General features: G+C 39.8%; 1 protein-coding gene across 1 annotated transcript in view; it reads right to left on the bottom strand.

The window, feature by feature from the left end:
• Window positions 1-17872, bottom strand: part of LOC128640069 (glycine N-acyltransferase-like) — a 275216-nt gene extending 257344 nt beyond the window's left edge. Inside the window, exon 1 of the mRNA XM_053692394.1 lies at window positions 17800-17872. The gene's annotated coding sequence lies outside the window, so the exon portion shown is untranslated. The remainder of the gene's footprint in view (window positions 1-17799) is intronic.
• Window positions 17873-19777: the final 1905 nt, after the last annotated feature.

Here is a 19777-nt window from a genome sequence, read left to right as displayed (position 1 = left end):
TGTGTATATATATATATATATATATATATATATATATATATATATATATATATATATATATATATATATATATATACAGGTGGCCCTCGTTTTACAACAGTTCAATTTACACCGTTTCAGAATAACAACCTTTTTTTCCAGTCATGCGACTGCTATTGAAAAGCAGTGAATTTATTAAAATAGCCAGTAGGTGGAGGTGTTTTGTTGCAGCAAAGCCAAGCAAGCTGAAATGAATCAGTTTAACCAGATCTGAGCTATCGAGCAGATTTCAAAGGAACAAGATCTTCCTGTCTATAAATCAGTCCAGATTGGAATGCATAGAAAGAACTATTTGCAGAAAAATGCAAGTGAAGTCTGTATTGTGTGATTATTTTATTAGGTTTATAATGTTGTTTAGCAAATGTTTTTGTTTATTTAACTTAGTTTAATTATATATTCTGTGTTGTGTTATTATTTTATTAGGTTTATAATGCTGTTTAGCATTTAAAGTCTTCATTTCAAAGCTTTAAAAAGAATGTATTAGGTGTTACTTATGACAATTTTAAGAGGGGCCTGGAACCTAACTCCCTCACTTCCCATTAACTTACATTATAAACTGGGTTTCGATTTACAACCAATTAGTGGGTATTGTAATATACGATTAGGGAGGCGTGTAGCCTCTATCCATGCAAGAGCTCCAATATTATCTCTCTGTAGAATCTCATTGTCCAAGCCTATCCAAGCCTTGTCAGGGGAGTTGTGACACCACTCCACTAGACGCTGGAGGCATATCACTTTGCGATACTCAGACAGTAGGGGAACCCCCCCTGCCTCTAGTGTATTCTAATGTATTTTTAAATTTCTGACTGGGTCTCATGAATTAAATGTGAAGCAGATGATAGATGGTTAGCTCTGATCTTGCTTGCTAAGACCTCCATGACAAGAGCAAAGAGCAAGGGCGAGAGAGGACAGCCCTATCTCATTCTGTTGGTAATAAGAAAGGACATGGAGAACATACCATTAACCCGGACTTTGGCGCTAGGGTTTGAATACAGTGAGAGCACTCTGTGTATGAAATGCGACCCAAAGCCCATTTTTATCAAAGTGTGCCACATGAATGTCCAATTAACCCGATCAAATGCCTTCTCTGCATCCGTCGACACTAATGCCAAACGAGCAGAGTTGGCGTGGGCATAAGAGAGCAACTGAATAACCTTGAGAGTATTGTCTCTAGCTTCCCTAGCGGGAATTAATCCCACCTGATCTGTGGAGACCAACCGGGGTAAGAAATTTTTAAGACGGTTAGCCATAACCTTCGCCAGAATCTTAACATCAGAGTTAAGTAGGGAGATAGGTCTGACCGGCTGATTCTCCGGTTTATTGAGTTTAGGAATGACCAAAATGTAAGCCTCCAGCATCGTACGTGGCAGAGTGGGAGTCTCCGACAGTTGATTGAAAATTTGGAGCATATGAGGCATCAGGATGTCCGTGAACACCTTGTAGTATCGGATACCGATCCCATCACGGCCTGGGCTTTTCCCGACCGGGAGGTCTTTTAATGGCCCTCTGAACTTTCTAAACTATGAATGGAGCATCCAATTGATCCACCTCTGGGTGGGGCTCTTGCTGGTGGCTTAGGCCTCAAGGCCCTATGTGCACGTTCCACCTGGACATCCACTGCATTTGGAGAGTTCTTTATAAACTTAAATAGTTCTTGAATATATTGGCATATGTCAGGAGGGTTAACTGATTCTGGCACCCCTCTAAGGCGCAAGTTGTTCCTCCGACTTCTGTTTTTTTCGATCCTCAATTCTATCATTCAAGCTTTGTACTGTGGCTTCTTGAGATTGTATACAGCTTGTCTGGTGTTGAAGATCAGAGAGCAAGGTTTCTGCATTTCCTCCACCTGGAAGACCCTGTGCTCCACCGCAACAATATCCTTCCTGAGTTTGCTAAACATATGTTTATCATCTAGCATAGCCTTTTTAATGTCATTCTTCGAGGATAGGTGCTTAATGTCCTCCTTGGTGACATATCCATGCTGCGTAGGTTCAACATTCTGTATTTGATTAGCAGCCGCTTTCCTACAAGCCTCAGGTGGGTCTCTATTGGAGCAGGATGGTGGGTCTGGTGGGATCAAATAATTCTCCATGTTAGTGGATTGGGAGCCTTTACTTGATTTTGCAAGTCTTCTGTTAGACATCCCCAACTGACATACGGTTTATGCAGACAGAAACCACTTCCCTATCCCTTTTTTGTGTTTATCCCTCAGTTTCCACTCAGGGGTCTTAATATAGTGAGGCTGGCCAGTGTTGCACTACGATATAGTGCTTCCTAGGTTCTGGAACCCTCAGCACATAGCTTGATGTATTATTGTCATATGCTTAATGGGCTGATCAAGCCTTAAATATCTCTGCCCCTATTTAGTAGATTTAGTGTACTGTACTGCCTGTGTCAAAATCTACTGCTCAACTGGAGCCTCTCCCGACAACCACAAATGTGCTACAGAAAACCTCTTCACCTCCAGCTACTGGGCCCTAAGGGCAGGGAGCCGTATAAGTAAAGGGCAAGGCCATGCAGTGTCTGCGCAAATAGGCCCGGCCTGCTAAAGTTCCGGTCACTCACCCTCGGCAGCTCTGTAATCGACCCCACTCCTTCACCCAGGATGTCCTGCAGAATTGGCTTCGGGTTAATCGAAGGGGGTGATTTAGATTACCTCTTGTACTCATCTAGGGTCCTTTCCATTGTTTGTGTGCGTAAATGCGGGCCGCCACCCACGCTGCCAATACCTCCGTGATCCGCTGTACAGAATCAAGTGGTGACACCTGGGTAGCAACTTGTCAAGGGGGCAGCAACAACAAGTGTCCGTATCTGTGGTTCTTCAGCACCCTAGCCATGAGTAAAGCTGTTGTGAGGTACATGGTGCGCTTTGCAACAGAGTAGGCCCAACTGCGCAGCTATGGGATCGTCTAGGGCCTGAGCATGATCCAAACAGCATGGCTCAAAAAGGCAACCACTGCAGGTAATAAGTGCCTAAGTTGCTCCCCCGTGTCCTGAGAGGTTCCAACGTGATTTTAGTGGCTATGGGTTACAAAAAAGCCTTACATGAGAGCATTGAGGCTTCAGAGCTCAATCAGTGTGCGGCCATCAGTTAGCATGGCCAGGCTTTGCCCCTCTTGTTGGTATTTTTATATAAATATTGTTATACATGGGGATTATGAGAGGAATATCATGGTTCCACATCCCAAGTAAAACATTTGACCAGTTTCCGATAGAAATATGGTTATAATTATTTTTATACATGGGGATTATGGGTGCAATATCATGATTACACATGCCAAGTAACACATGTGACCTGTTTTTGAATATGGGTATAAATATTTTTCTAAATGGGGATTATGGGTGGAATATCATGGTTACACAACCCAAGTACATCCAATGAAGAGAGGGAAGCAGCTATACTGGTTAAAATTTCACTTTTATTATAAAAGGCTTAAAATCCCATGGTAAGTGGAATAGGCTCATTATTTGAGCATATCTCCCAATGGTTGGACGCGGTACTCTATCCTTTGACTCAGGTATTACCACGTTACCTACAAGACACTAAACATGTACTTAAAGTCATGGATATCATGCCATGGGATCCTTCCTATAATTGGATAAGGGAGGTAACTCCCTTGTAATTCCCCATGCTATGGGCCTACAGACTTTAGAATTTTCGTGGTCAATTATTCTACACTGGGTTCTGATTTCTAAAGATTTTTCATTTAGGGAGCCGATTTCCTTTTAGGTAACAATTATTTTGAGTCCGAGTTTTTTTTATTTTTTATCTACAGAGATGTGGGACAGCTATGGTGGCAAAATTTGCCCACTCCTATGCCAACCTATATATGGGCTGGTGGGAGATGTCCCACATCTTTGGTGATGCGAACCCCTTCAGAGCCAACATAATTTATTATGGACGATTCATTCATTATTTGGAAAGGAGACAAAGCCAGTATGTGTGGATTTATCAGCTATATTAATGACAACTTGAACCTCACGTTTACACATGAGATACAAGAGACTGTCAACTTCCTGGACATAACCCTGAAGGGAGTTAGAGAGGGTAACATTGAGACCAATATATATAGAAAACCCATTTCTGGCAATTCTGTTCTCCATGCCACCCAAAACATGTACCCTATGCCATAGCTAAGGGGCAATTAATCAGAGCAAAAAATTAACTGTTAATGAACAAAAAGAGGATATGATAGATTGTCTAGAGAAAAGGGGGTACCCCAAAATTTTTTTTAAAGAGAGCAGATCAAGAAGTACAGAATGTAGACAGGAAGATACTTCTGTCTGAGAGATTAGGTACTAAACCCAGAAATTACAATAAAGGGGTAACTTTTGTAACATATTTTAGCTCTGAGTACACTCAAATATGCAAAATTGTGAGAATTTTTTTAAAACTTATAGCTGAGGATAGGCTTACGGATTGTATGACTAAAGTTATTAGGTGTTCTTATGCAGGAACAAATCCTTAGGCAATTATTTGTCCCCCACAGTACTCAGTCAACCCCAAAATATAATTAATTCTTGGTTAACAAGTAAAGGGATGTTTAGGTGTTGTAAAACCAGATGTAGAGCTTGTGACTACATTGTAATTTCTGACTACGTCCACTGTCACTAATCAAAGGTTTGACATAAACTATTGCCAGAATTGCACGTCCAACTATATGATATATTTAATAACATGCAATTCATGCAAGCTTCACAACCCAAGATATTAGGTCCCGAATCAGGGAACATGTATCAACTATCAATATTGGAAAATCTTCTTCCCCACTACTGCAACATTTTGTACAGGTACATGATAACGATCTTACCAGCTTTAAATGGCAAGCAATAGACAAAGTACTATACCACAAACGGGGAGGAAACAGACAGAGACTCTTAGAAAAAAGGGAAATGCTATGGATTTTTGAACTGTCAACAACAGTCCCCCTAGGTCTTAATGCTGAATATGATCTGATTAATTATTGGGAGTAGTTCTGGATAATTTAGAACATTATTCTACCTTCAAAGTGGCCTGTTGGGGTATTGTCTTATACCATTCTTGTCTACAATCTGTACATGTGTTTTTTGCACCTATAGTCGATGTGTTTTGCATACAATGCGTGTTTCTGATGCTATTTACAATTACAATATAACATATGGGTATAATGCTATGTTCTAAACATTTTGCTATGGTGAGATTGCATACTGGACTTCAGCATTAGCCTCTGTTAATTGTATGATTGTAGGACTCTTGCAGGATACCGATTTAAAAATTTAGCTGTGGTTTTGTGGTGGTGAGATGGCATGATAATTGACTTCAGCATTCTCCTCTGTGAATTTTTTTTTTTTTGAAAAATTTCTTTTATTGAGGATTAAGCAATACAACAGGTGTCACAACGCAGGTGACTAAAACATGCACATATATGCAAACATTATATTGTTGTAATAGCATAGTAAATATAGCTGTTGATGGGAATGCAGATCATATAAATCAAGTATATCAAGCATGAAATAAAATATCTACCGCATAAACCTCATTTTTAACTATTTTAAATAAGAATATAAACCTCATTTTTAAATAGTGTGAACAGACTGAAAACACAGGGGCAAACTAGTACTTCAGTACTATCAATTAACTCAACTTTCTAGGGGCTTCATAAAGTCAGTTTAGGAATCTTCTCCTATAAGGATTTCAATTTTCACCTAGAGGATGATGAGAAAAGCAGATATTGAACAGATGAACAAAGAAAAATCAAAATAAAACATTAAAGACCAACTATTCAGTTCAGACAGTATAGTAGATGTCTTATAGGTGTGAACCGAGTGTATCAGTATTAATCAGGTGAGGTTTTAAATACGTTACCAGGTATGGTGAACCGCAGGATCACCAAGAGGAGAAGTGTATCTAAATACGAAACTGACTTCTCCAGTCCCCGTAAAAGGGGATTAGCTTAATAAATAAGCTCCAAAAAGGGGGGGGGGGCGGAGCCTAGCAGTACAGAAAAATTAACAACTAACTTAATTAAGTAAGCTGATGGGAGCTTAGGCATAAACAGTTAAGGGCTATCAGTTTTGCTCTTGGGAAAGATGACTAGTTATAAAGGGTCTGCTGTTTCATCCACATTCTCACTTATATGGACTGGGAGCATAAATGTAGGTATATCAGGACCAGGCTAAATGTGAGTTTATAGACTGCTCTTGTGCCTTTCAGGACCATATCCCTCGGGTACGGGCCCTATACCCTAAGGTTGGTGTATAAGTTATGGCGACAAGTTGTGTATGTCCTTATAAAAGGTCGCTATTGGATCCTAAACCACAGTCATCATATTGCCTTCTATCTGGTAAGAAAGAGGTTCATAAGTATATTGACCCTGTCTTTACACTCATAGCTACATTCATGTTCTTTAACAATGACTATCCAGGGTGTAGCTCAGGTAAACAGTTGTGAAACTAGGCCATAGAAGTTGCTTAATACCACACAGGCTAAACATCCTTTTCCAAACCCTAAGTGAGAAAACATAAGGCCTGTGAAGGACTGATATTAGGGTTATCTGTAAATATGGAGTAATATATAACTGTTATCCTGAAGGAGCTGCGTAATGTTAAAGGGGCTGTATAAAGTTAAAGGAGCTATATAATGTTAAAGGGGCTGTGTGCTATTATAGAAGATGACGGAACAAGAGCATATGGTGAACCAACCAGATTTCACATAAATAATACAAACAGTTTAACTGAATATCAAGATTAGCAATAAAAATTCTAAAAGGGGAGTCCTAGGGGGACAATAGATGTACTGTGGGTATTAGAGCCGCTGTCTAACAGAGCATTTGGCAAATAATAGGCTGACCTTTAGAGGGTAATAAACACCTATTATAATGATAAGACCTAGAATAGGAGAAGTTTGCTATTATCTAGACGAGCTAACTAAACAGGCTATACTGCAGCAGGTATGCAGCACATAGAAGACATATTTATTTGCTGTACTACTGCACTCATTCGCTACTAGGTACATGAGCTTACTGGCAAGCTAGTGCGTTTTCTAAAGCATATCAACCTGCTTAACAGTGTAAAGGAAAATGAAAGCTCACATGTAGCCACTAGAGCTGTAATAGAATATATTTACATAGAGGACTAAATAGTAGCTCATCACTCCTCAGTTTGAATAGGCGTAGGAGAAAATATATAAACATATATCACTTAAGAAAACAGTAATAAATTTCCAAATGTAAAGAAGGTAACATAAGCCATCAGAGAGATAAGAACTATACCGAAGTGGATCTCAATACCCCAATAACGTTTTATTGATGTAAATAGCAAAAGTCAAAAATGACTCTGGGAGCAACGGTCCAGAATTGAAGTTGGCTGTCCTTCATTGTGTGGCCTGTAGATTTCTTGTAAGCCCACATTTCCAGTGTCTAACTTGCGTCCCATATCATAACCTCATCAAGGTCTGGGTATCATATTATCACAGTCGACTTTCACATGTTAAATGCTAATACTTATATAGCTGGACATGCCACAAATCAGAGTTAAACTAGGTGGCGTATAATATTTGGGGTAACGAAATAGTTCTCCATGAACCCCAGACATCCGAGACCATTAAAACGGCCTGGTATTTGCAACTAGTGTCCCACATTTAAATCAAAGTATCGAGCCACCATTAATCATAAGAGAATGTGGGGAGCTGCACGGTACTTTGAGGTCTCACCCAATTCCTCTCCTAGAATGTCCAATCCTTTTTCTGTTAGCGCTAAACCAGAGGCGGTCAAAGCAGAAGTCAAATGAGCGCCTAGCATTCTTTGCATTTTTACAAACTACAATTCCGCAGCCAATTCCTTTCTTATCGGGAAGTTGTGGAGAATTAGTATGAGCAGATACAGGGGTGTCTGCCATGTCAGTAGATGGTTCCCAGATACAGCCGGTCAGGGTTACCCGGACCTGTAATCGTTGCCTCTTCTTGTTTTGAATAAGAGTAGCCCCAGTGCGGTATAAATCTAGGCACTCCAGATCAAATCTGCCCTTAGTCTCAAAGGTGGGGTCCCCCCACAAGGGTAATCCCCAGGCTGACCTGTCAGCTCTCGCTCCCTGCAACATCCCGGCAGCGTCTTCTGGTAATGCATAGCCATCTGCTCTCGCGTGCTGCACCTCGTCAGCTGAATCATGGCTGCAGTCCTCCGTAGTCTCATTCTGCTCCATCTTACCACGGGGCAAAGTAAAAGTCTCCTGCAGCTCCTCAATGAGACTACATTGTAGGGTATCAAATAGATGGAGTAGTGGGCTCAGCACAGCATCAGTCAGATCCTTCGCAGCTAAAGATATCATGGCTTCCAGAGTTGTATTTTTCTCTCATACGTCAAAATGGCGGCTTGCCCGGTTTCACTGTCCAGTAAACATATCCACTATCCACATAATAGTCTATCATATCTCCTATTTTCCATTTCCAGAGTCTACACCTCCTTGCTGGAGGATCGGATTAGCAGGAGTAAACAATAAAATCGATGTAAACTTTACATTTTCATAGCCAATTTGGGAAAGTTTTTGGGAGCTCACAATAAACACGACCTGCTTCTTCGGCTGCCAGCTCCGCCCTCCTCTGTGAATTTTTTGTCGTCATTTGGTTGTGATGAGTTTGCATGAATTGCCATCTGGGAATCTGGTGCTGCCTTAGTTTCATAGTCATAATCTTTTTTTCTAGCCTTTTTACGTTCTGATTTTCCTTCCATCCGGTGTACTTGTTTTCTCAGAGAAGAAAGATGAAATTATTAATTAAAAAAAAGGTGAAATTATATGGGATGAAAATTCCAGATGCCTTTTGGACATCAATTAAATGAAAACAAAGACCAGTGCTTTTGCAGTAACATTTTGGCTTTTGGTGACAAGCACACTGAATGTACCTCATTTTCAAATGGACTTTTAACAACAAACACCTGCAGTTGTCCATTCAGAGAAACCAAATTGTTTTCAATGCACAAGTTTGCAATTGCTGTCTGTGTCATTGTGGGAAGTGTGTGTACTCATTGGGAACTTTTTGCAACTTCTCAAATTTTTTTTTTCAATACATCCCAAGGCTATAGTAAGCCCTCTGGAACTCATAAAGGTAAATCAATTGTAAATGGAGTAAACACAGTAGAAGGCTGTCTAAAGACAATTCTTTCCACTTTGTAGCATTTTTCAGTATTTTGTTCATGCTTTCACTTGCATTATTTGTTAACGTCTTATCCTGAAATGCTGGAAACTTCTTTTTATAGAACCTGCTTGCAAATTTGAATATTTGTTCATTCAAATTATTTTCAAAACATTCAGTGAATGAGTATGACCACAACATTCTGAACTCTTCATATTTTGTCCTCCATTCTTCTACACTTTCAGAATTTTTAAGGTTTCCACATGATCCTTCAATATCATCTTTTTTTTTCCTACAGCAGAATTTACCCAATACTCTATATCCTTCAAAATGTGATTTCCACATAAAACAGGTGAAATAGATGGTGACACTTTCTATACAGTATTAAGAATTCATTTTTCACTATCTGTCACAAATGGAATATTTTGAATGTCCTTTTAAGCAGCTCACAAGTTCTCCAATGAACAGTTCATGGTATTTTTGAAATTTTCCTTCATGAATCATAAATGCTACTGGAAAAATTGGGTCCATTTCCAAAATTGTATTTCTCATGACAAAAGTTGACATGTAGACATCACCAAGATTAAAGGTGGTGTCGTAGGCAAACATTTGTTCTGTTTTGGAGTCTTGTCTTGTGTTTTTATCAAATCTTTCACCAAATCCAATAACTCGTTTAACCAAGCAAACACCACAAGATCAGGATAAATTGTGACATGCCTTACAAATCTGTTTGTTCTGACAGCTGTAGTGTACTGAACATTTCATCTTTACAATTTTTTTGTCTGATACTTTCTGAAAAGTAAATACTTTGTACTTGTTTTAAATTTCTTGGACGAATTACTGCTGCTTTTCCATCATCTCCTCCTACCGATGCCTCACTATGCAATTTTGAGTATACATTTCTTAGAACATTGGAGAACTGTTTTCTGCATTTTGATAATAGTGATGGAGTGGATGGTATGAAAGAACGGTTGGATTTAGAATTTCCATGTGGGTTTGAAAAATGGATAAAATGATCACCAAGATACTGTATAATTTTGATATGTTTGTTTGGCCCAGACATATATTGCCATACCTGAAAAAAATATAGTGATACATAAAATATCACTACCTCCATGAAACTATATTGAAAAACAATGTTAACAATGAAGTTCAATAATGGGGGAGGTTTTGCTATCACTAAAGTAGTACATAAGACAACTGCTTAGAGGCAGTAAAGGAAAAATGCATTGTGCAACTTAAATGTCATTTTACGTTGAATAGAATGCCCTTTTAAGTTGATTTCTAGCATTTAGTATTCCTGAGTTATTAAAGTAGGATTGAAAAAACAATCTTGTACTTAACGGCTTTCATTTCACAACTATGCTCCTTAGTGGAAGAAGCTTTGCACACTGCTGTTCCCATTAGTGCTCAGCTGGCCGACAGTCTAAGCCTTTTTCCATGTGTTCCCCCACATAAAAAGGGTAATTCTTAAATGCATATGTGCAACATATTATGCCAAACACTTATCCATAAGCGTATAATTTGCCAGAGGCATGTGAGTATTTTGTTGGTTTGGGGAAAGCAAGGGTTAAAAAAACATGTCCCCCATCAACTAAGTAAACCCCACGTGCATATTTATATATACAGAGCATGCTTAATCTCAGTCTGGAGGATGTTGCACACTGATAGTGTCAGTGCATGCACAGCCAATCAGGGCAGGGGCTTGCCCCTCTTGGCTGATCAAGTTCTGTTTTAGCGAGGGTCTCTCTTTGATAGGGAAGAGAGAGACCCTTGTTTTTACATGGGATCAGCAGGGGGGACCTTAACTATTAGAGAGAATCAGTTGCTGACCTGACCGGCTGCCTGTTTCGAATAAACAAATACTTCCAGCTTCCTCTTTTTCGGTCCATAGGGGAAAAAACACATTTCAAGCCTGCAATAGGCCCTTAGTCATGTATATTTGATTACATACAGGCATATGTGTTTATACCCTCACCTGTTGTACAAACCATTCACAATCTGTACCATAGGGGCATCATGTGGCCAAAAATCGGTACTACAGTATACCTTTTGCTTCCCTCTTCCTCAACTTCCCTTCTTGTATCTCTCTGTCTCTCAACTACTACCCATTGTATCTTTGAAGGCTTTTGTGTCTAATTAATTTACCCTTCATGATGGGAGATGTACACTGTACATCCCCATCACAAAGTGCCTTAATGACTGCAGATGTACATTGTACATCTGCAGTTATTAAGCTCTGTGGGGCCCCAGAAATGCCGGGATCAGTGTTAATAAACAACTCAGTAGTGAGGCATTAAATTCCATTAAAGCTGGATCATGCTGGGATCAGCTGTCACTGGACTGGACTATTACTGGTTGCCCCACAGTGGGGAAACCAATAATAGCTAGAGATTAGGTAGTGAGAATGACTCCATGTCATAATCACTACCTGATCTGAATAGCAAGCAAATGTTAAATAACATTGGCTAGCTAAGTCCCCCTATTTCCACTAACTGACAGAGAGAGAAGTTAAAATGTAGGGAAAAATAAAATTACATATACACATATACACACTATATGGACAAAAGTGTTGGGACACAACTCTTAATTTTTGAATTCAGCTATTTCAATCAGACCCATTGCCACAGGTATATAACATCAAGCACCTAGGCATGCAGTCTGCATTTACAAACATTTGTGGAAAATGTAAGTGGTATTGTTGGAAAGTAGAAGTGTTTAGGAACAGCAGCAACTCAGCCATGAAGTGGAAGACCAAGTCACAGAGAGGGGTCACCGAGTGCTGAGGCGCATGGTGCATAAAAGTCGCCAACACTCGGCTGATTACATAGCTCAAGAATTCCAAACTTCCACTGGCATTAATATCAGCACAAAAACTGTGCAGTGGGAGCTTCATGGAATGGGATTCCATGGCCAAGCAACTCCATGCAAGCCACAAATCACCAAGTACAATGCCAAGCGTCAGATGGAGTGGTGTAAAGCATGCTGCCACTGGACTCTGGAGCAGTGGAAATGTGTTCTGTGGAGTGACAAATCATGCTTCTCTGTTTGGCAGATTGATGGGTGAGTCTGGGTTTTGGACAATGGTATACTTCCAACCTTGTCAGAACAGTTTGGTGAAGGCCCTTTTCTATTCCAGCATGACTGTGCCCCAGTGCACAAAGCAAGGTCCATAAAGACATGGTTGGATGAGATTGGTGTGGAAGAACTTAACTGGCCCACACAGAGCCCTGACTTCAACCCCATCGAACACCTTTGGGATGAACTGGAACAGATATTGCTAGCCAGGCCATCTTGTCCAACATTAGTGCCTGACCTAACTAATGCTCTACTGGAGGTATGGTCAAAAATTCATACAGAAATGCAGAAGAGTGGAAGCTGTTATAGCTGCAAAGGGGGGAACCAACTCCATATTAATTATTTATTTATAATGCAATGTCATAAAAGTCCCTCTTGGTGTAATGGTCAGGTGTCCCAATACTTTTGTCCATATAGTGTGTGTGATATATATATATATATATATATATATATATATATATATATATATATATATATATATATATATATATACATATATATATATATATATATATATATATATATATATATATATATATATATATATATATACATATACACACACACACACAGATTTGCTTGCACCCTGAAGGGTTACATTTTTGTTTAACCCCCCCTCATGACAGTGATGTACAAAGTATGCCACTGTCACTCAGTGTCTCAGTGACAGTAGACATTTTATGCCACCTTTCTAACCTGGTGACCACTATTAGGTCTTAGAGTAAAAATTTAAAAATTGGCAAAAACTTTTAGCTTGCAGTTTTTGGCCAAGAATTACCAAAAAATTATTTAAATCATAGGCATGTGAGGTGTTTCCAAATAAAGAACAAATAAATGAATGTTTACATATTTTTCTTTAGCTATGCTATTTGTCTAAAAAATAATAATAAGGAAATCTGGAGAAAAAGTGTTTTCTTTATATTTTTCCCCAAATGTTTATGTTTTAATCATACTATGTAAGGCATTAAACACATACAGTATCTCACAAAAGTGAATACACCCCTCCCATTTTTGTAAATATTTTATTATATCTTTTCATGTGACAACACTGAAGAAATGACACTTTGCTACAATGTAAAGTAGTGAGTGTACAGCCTGTATAACAGTTTAAATGTGATGTCCCCTCAAAATAACTCAACACACAGCCATTAATGTCTAAACCGTTGGCAACAAAAGTGAGTACACCCCTAAGTGGAAATGTCCAAATTGGGTCAAATTAGCCATTTTCCCTCCCCAGTGTCATTTGACTCATTAGTGTTACAAGGTCTCAGGTGTGAGCAGGTGTGTTAAATTTGGTGTTATCGCTCTCACACTCTCTCATACTGGTCACTGGAAGTTCAACATGGCACCTCATGGCAAAGAATTCTCTGAAAAAAAGAATTGTTGGTCTACATAAAGATGGCCTAGGCTATAAGAAGATTGCCAATACCCTGAGACTGAGCTGCAGCACGGTGGGCAAGACCATACAGCAGTTTCACAGGACAGGTTCCACTTAGAACAGGCCTCGCCATGGTCGACCAAAGAAGTTGAGTGCACATGCTCAGCGTCATATCCAGAGGTTGTCTTTGGGAAATAGACGTATGAGTGCTGCCAGCATTGCTGCAGATGTTCAAGGGGTGGGGGGTCAGCCTGTCAGTGCTCAGACCATACACTGTACACAGCATCAAATTGGTCTGCATGGCTGTCGTCCCAGAAAAAAGCCTCTTCTAAAGATGTTGCACAAAAAAGCCAGCAAACAGTTTGCTGAAGACAAGCAGACTAAGGACATGGATTACTGGAACCATGTCCTGTGGTCCGATGAGACCAAGATAAACTTATTTGGTTTAGATGGTGTCAAGCGTGTGTGGCGGCAACCAGGTGAGAAGTACAAAGACAAGTGTGCCTTGCCTACAGTCAAGCATGGTGGTGGGAGTGTCACGGTCTGGGCCTGCATGAGTGCTTCCGGCACTGGGAGCTATAGTTCATTGAGGAAACCATGAATGCCAACATGTACTAAGACATACTGAAGCAGAGTATGATCCCCTCCCTTCGGAGACTGTGCCGCAGGGCAATATTCCAACATGATAACGATCCCAAACATACCTCCAAGATGACCACTGCCTTGCTAAAGTAGCTTAGGGTAAAGATGATGGACTGGCCAAGCATGTCTCCAGACCTAAACCCTATTGAGCATCTGTGGGGCATCCTCAAATGGAGTGTGGGGGAGCGCAAGGTCCCTAACATCCACCAGCTTTGTGATGTCATCATGGAGGAGTGGCAGATGACTCCAGTGGCAACCTGTGAAGCTCTGGAGAACTCCATGCCCAAGAGGGTTAAGGCAGTGCTGGAAAATAATGGTGGCCACACAAAATATTGACACTTTGTGCCCAATTTGGACATTTCCACTAAGGGGTGTACTCACTTTTGTTGCCAATGGTTTAGACATTAATGGCTGTGTGTTGAGTTATTTTGAGGGGACAGCAAATTTACACTGTTATACAGGATGTACACTCACTACTTTACATTGTAGCAAAGTATAATTTCTTCAGTGTTGTCACATGAAAAGATATAATATTTACAAAAATGTGAGGAGTGTACTCACTTTTGTGAGATAGTGTATGTGATATAAATATATAGTCCTATCTGTCCTCTAAAAAATTATATATAATATGTGTAGGTGCACTTAAAGGATTACTTTCTGTTATAATTTTTAAGCTAAACAACTAACATATTAAAGTTAATAAACATTAATTAAAACCTACTGACCTATATTTTCTCCAAAACGAAGTTTCATAACGTTCTAAAAGTTATATCTTTTATTTGCCGATGATGTCACGTTATCCTGCCCACTATTTTCAGCACTGCATGTTCAAAATACTTAAACCAATAACTTTGTGTTTAAAGCGCCATTTTGAAACCTAGGTATTGTAAACGGATTGGTACAGAGCAAAGGATACCCACGGAGTGGGTTTGGAAAACAATTAAATTTGCAGATAAGATTTCTGATATATGGTAGAGATATGTTAATGAAATTCTATTGATAAAAAGCGTATTTGGGGTAGTTAGTTAGTAACAGGCATAGAAAATATTTACTTACAGTGGCCCTTTAATAAGTAAGCAGAAGACTGCTGTGGAAGAATTACACACTGAAAATGTAAAAAGTGCTTCAGTCATTAATGAGACAAAACTTTAAAAAAGCTCAATCATGAAGAGTTAATGTCTCAGTTAAGTACTTGATGTTTATCTTAAGTGTCTGACCGTTTGTAGCCAGTGTTCTGTCAGATTAGCCAATTTGTCAGATCAGACAACCACAACACTTTCAGTGACATGGTATCAGTTGTTCTGGTTGGTTTGAACATACTGCACCTGCCCCTTGCATTCCCTGAAGCCCTGTTAGCATTAATGCAAATGCGATCCCCAGCAGATTTAATTTATATATATTAGAAAATAATAGGATTAGGGTTAGGTTCAGGTTCAGGGGTTAGGGGGAGAGTAAGTGAAGTTTGTCTGAGAAATTACATCTAACTCATATTAATAACGCTGTTAGATTTTGTTTTAAGGACAATCGTCTCCATAAACCTAGCCCTAACCTAACCCTAATCCTATTATTTTTTAATAACATAAAATGTTTTTTGACATGTGTAGCCATAATATTACACCCATAATCCCTACGTAAAAAAAGAATTATACCAATATTTGTATCAGAAACTGGTCAAATATGTTTCTTGGCATTTGTAAACATGGTATTTCTCCCATAATCCTCACACAAAAAAAAAAAATATACCCATATTTGCATCAGAAACAGGTCAAATGTGTGCCTTGGCATGTGTAACAAGAATATTTTACCCATAATCCATGTTTAAAAATAATTATAACCATATTCTTATCAGATACAGGTCAACTATGTTACATGTGATGTATTCCACCCATAATCCCCATATATAGAAATATTTATACCCATGTTTCCATCAGAAAAAGATCAAATATGTTCCTTGGTATGTGTAACCATAATACTTCACCCATAATCCCCATGTAGAAAAATAATTATAATCATATTCTCATCAGAAACAGGTCAAATATGTACATTGGCATGTGTAATCATGTTATTCCATCCATAATGCCCATATATAAAAATATTTGTTAAAAAGGAAACAAAAGGATAAAGAGATAGCTCAACTAAAATATTCAATGTTCTATTTGAAATCATATAAGTAAGGTGCAGCCTGGAAAAAGTATATGCATGAAAAGTATTTTAGAAAAGTGTATATGCCAAAATAAGGTACATCCAAAAGAATAGGAGGTCTTTTGGATGTACCTTATTTTGGCATATACACTTTTCTAAAATACTTTTCATGCATATATAAAATATTTATTGTCCTTGGCATGTGTAACCCAAAATCTCCATGTTTGAAACATCTATTCCTGCGGTTCCTTTCAAAACAGGTAAAATATGGTGCTTTGCACATACATGTGCTATATTAAATCAGTAATCTAATCCTACAAAAGTATTTACACATATTTCTATGATTTTTATATAATTTACTATGATTCCATTATACAACTGTATATATAATCAGCAAGTGAATAGTTAAGCATTTGCAACTACTTTATGTAACTTTGTATCAAGCACTGCAGAAAAGAACATATTTTGGAGTTACAACAGTTATTGCCATGTATGTGTGTAAAAAGTATACTGACACCTAGTGATAGTTTTTAGCGTTGCAGCCAATCATCCCAATATTATTATTATCATCATCAGGTATTTGTAGAGCGCCAAAAGATTACTAAATATTCTGTTTAGTATTATCTGAACAGCTCACTTAAAGGGATATGAAACCCAATTTTTTTTTCTTTCATGAATTAGATAGAGCATGCCATTTTAAGCAACTTTCTAATTTGTTCCTGTTATTTTTTCTTCGTTCGCTTGATATCTTTATTTGAAAAAAATCAGGAATGTAGCCGGCCCATTTTTGGTTCAGCACTTGGGTAGCGCTTGCTGATTGTAGGGTTTAATTTCCCTTTAAAGCATATAAAACATACAATCTAGATTGAATCAATCACTAAATAAAAGTATGAGTAACAGCATTTCTTACAGATTGCCTAACAGGCATCATGAACATACAATAGTATACAACCAGCTTTTCTTCTTATTTTCTTTTAAACAAATAAAAAAAATACACTTTCTTTTCAGCAAATAAAATATACACTTGCTTTTGTATTGCACATGACATTTAGACATTTTAAACTTCTGTACAAGTATTTCAATCTCCAATGAACTTTTTATGTGCATATTTTACTTTTTAAACAAGCATAACTGCCGCTGTATGCATCTCCAAATTAACATACATGTTGGTCCTGCTTAAATATCTGTTTGCATACTTTGTAAACACTCATGAAACTTTTAAACTAGGCTTAGTACCTTTTTCTCAAAAATACACATCATCTCTGTTCTAACACATTAGATTGTAGATGTGGCTACAATGAGTGAAATGCATACAAATAACTTCTAATATATTTTCAATCATGACATATCTATTAATCTAATACATCTAACACTTCAGCAATGTATTTATCCTACACTTATTTGGGTTACATACCTGATGAGGGGAGATATTAATGTTTAAATAAAACACAAGACAAGTAGTTGCTGTGTCACTATAAGAATCTCTGTATTCTGAGCAGCAAAATACCTCCCATACAGGTTTACACTCTCACGGGAAGAGTAATCAATTACCCTCTAGGCAATCCTGTGTACAGACATAATCATACAAATGTTAAAGGGGCAGTAAACTTACAAGCTGATGTTATATAAATCCGCACATAGTGCAGAATTATACAACGTTAGCTTACCGGCAGATGTATACATTAAAATATTGCAGAATTTTTTTTATGTAAAAGTTAATTTTACCAGAATGCCGCTCCTTGCTCTACTGAGCGGGTCTGTTTTTTAAACAGCGCATCACAGTGTGCCCAGTCGCGCCATTAAAATGAATGTAGCTCGCTCCTGCTACTAGACCAGAGCAGGAGCCATTTTAATGGCGCAACCGCCCTGTAACTAGACAGTGTTGCCGCGATGCGCTGTTTAAAAACTAGACCCGCTCAGAAGAGCAAGGAGCAGTGTTCTGGTAAAATGAACTTTTACATAATTTTTTTCTGCAATACTTTCATGTATACATCTGCCGGTAAGCTAATGGAAGTGGAGGGGCCTCTAGTGGGCCTGTAACAAAAGGAGGGTACTAGGCAGTTACATTGTTGCAAGTGTAGGGGCGGGTGTTTCTGCTTACCTTTAAAGGTCCTGGCTGCAGTGGATCTGGCCCTCTTTGTTCCTGGTTCCAGACTTCAAGGGAGTTTTCCTTCTGTTTGTGGTGTGGAGAAGATGGAGCGTTCCAAGATGAAGTCGGTGCCGCCAAAGCATTGCCGGGAGGTCGTGCAGGAGGTTCCTGGCTTGCAGGGAGCTGCAAAAGAAAGCTGTGGATCAGGCTCTGAGAATGTAGTACCCCCTTCCCCTGCGGCTAGGCCCCGGGCAGCCCCAATGCTTAAAAGTAGGCCCACTGTGAGGAGAGGACTAGGCCTAGGGGACCTGGCTGCAGGCCCTGGGTCCCAGTCCTCTGCTGCAGGTCACTCTCCCCAATCGTTTGATGCCCCAAGTACTCTAGGGGTCCCCCTACTATCTCCACCCCCCCTTCTTGGTGCGGTATATGCGGGTGGTTTAGCGCCTGCATCCTGCATGGCCACATCTCCTGGGGTCTCCCACGAGATCCCTTATTATGATGATCCCTCCCTTAGGGTTCCACCTGTTTTACAAGCAGACAGGCCGCAAACGAGCGCGGCTGCTGCCATTGAGACATCATGGCAGCAGCTGCAGGCTCTTCCCCCTGTGGCCTTGTCTTCCATCTTTACCTTAGCCCAGGTCTTCATGGGGACCTTGTCCCCTGGGATCATGGGTGGTACGGGAGGTGTACAGGCCGGGGGGCAGGGTGGCAGCATGGCGCAGGCTCCTCTAGTCCCTGGGCCTCTGTCAGGTCTTAGCCCCGCCCCTTCCAGTGCAGCGTTGCATGCTTCCTCCCTGGGTGACTCCTCAAGTGGGGCATGGTCGGGTAACTGGCCATCAGCGTAGCAGGAGCAGGTCAGCAACAGTAAGTTGGGGAGGCTCTGTGCGGATGTTCGGTCTCCTGATGGGGGGGGCTCCTGATGGGGGAGCTTCTCAAGGGAGAAAGGCTACTGGAAAAACTCCAGGAGGGAAGCGCACAGCAAGGTTACGGCAAAGGGGGAGGGGGACAAGGTAATGGGGCCAGGATCCACAGGGGGTGACTGTGGAGGGGCAGGAGAGCATGGTTGTGGACACTGAATTCCTGGATGTGTCGGGCATGGCATCTGGGGTTGCTGATAGAAGGGGGGATGCAGGGATACATGTGGCACAGGGTGTAATACATAAGGCCAATAGGGAAGACATGTGTGGGCCACAGGGCCAGGCTTACAGTGAGACTAAGGAGGTGATTAGGAAGGCGGTTGCAGCTGCAAGGGGATCAGGGCAGGATTGCAGGGAACCCCTCAGGGGTCCAATCATCTGTGCAG

The sequence above is a fragment of the Bombina bombina genome, chromosome 9 (assembly GCF_027579735.1).
Source record: "Bombina bombina isolate aBomBom1 chromosome 9, aBomBom1.pri, whole genome shotgun sequence".
NCBI classification, from domain to species: Eukaryota; Metazoa; Chordata; class Amphibia; order Anura; family Bombinatoridae; genus Bombina; species Bombina bombina.
The sequence above is the reverse complement of the archived record's forward strand: the minus strand, read 5'-3'. Positions and strand labels throughout refer to the sequence as shown.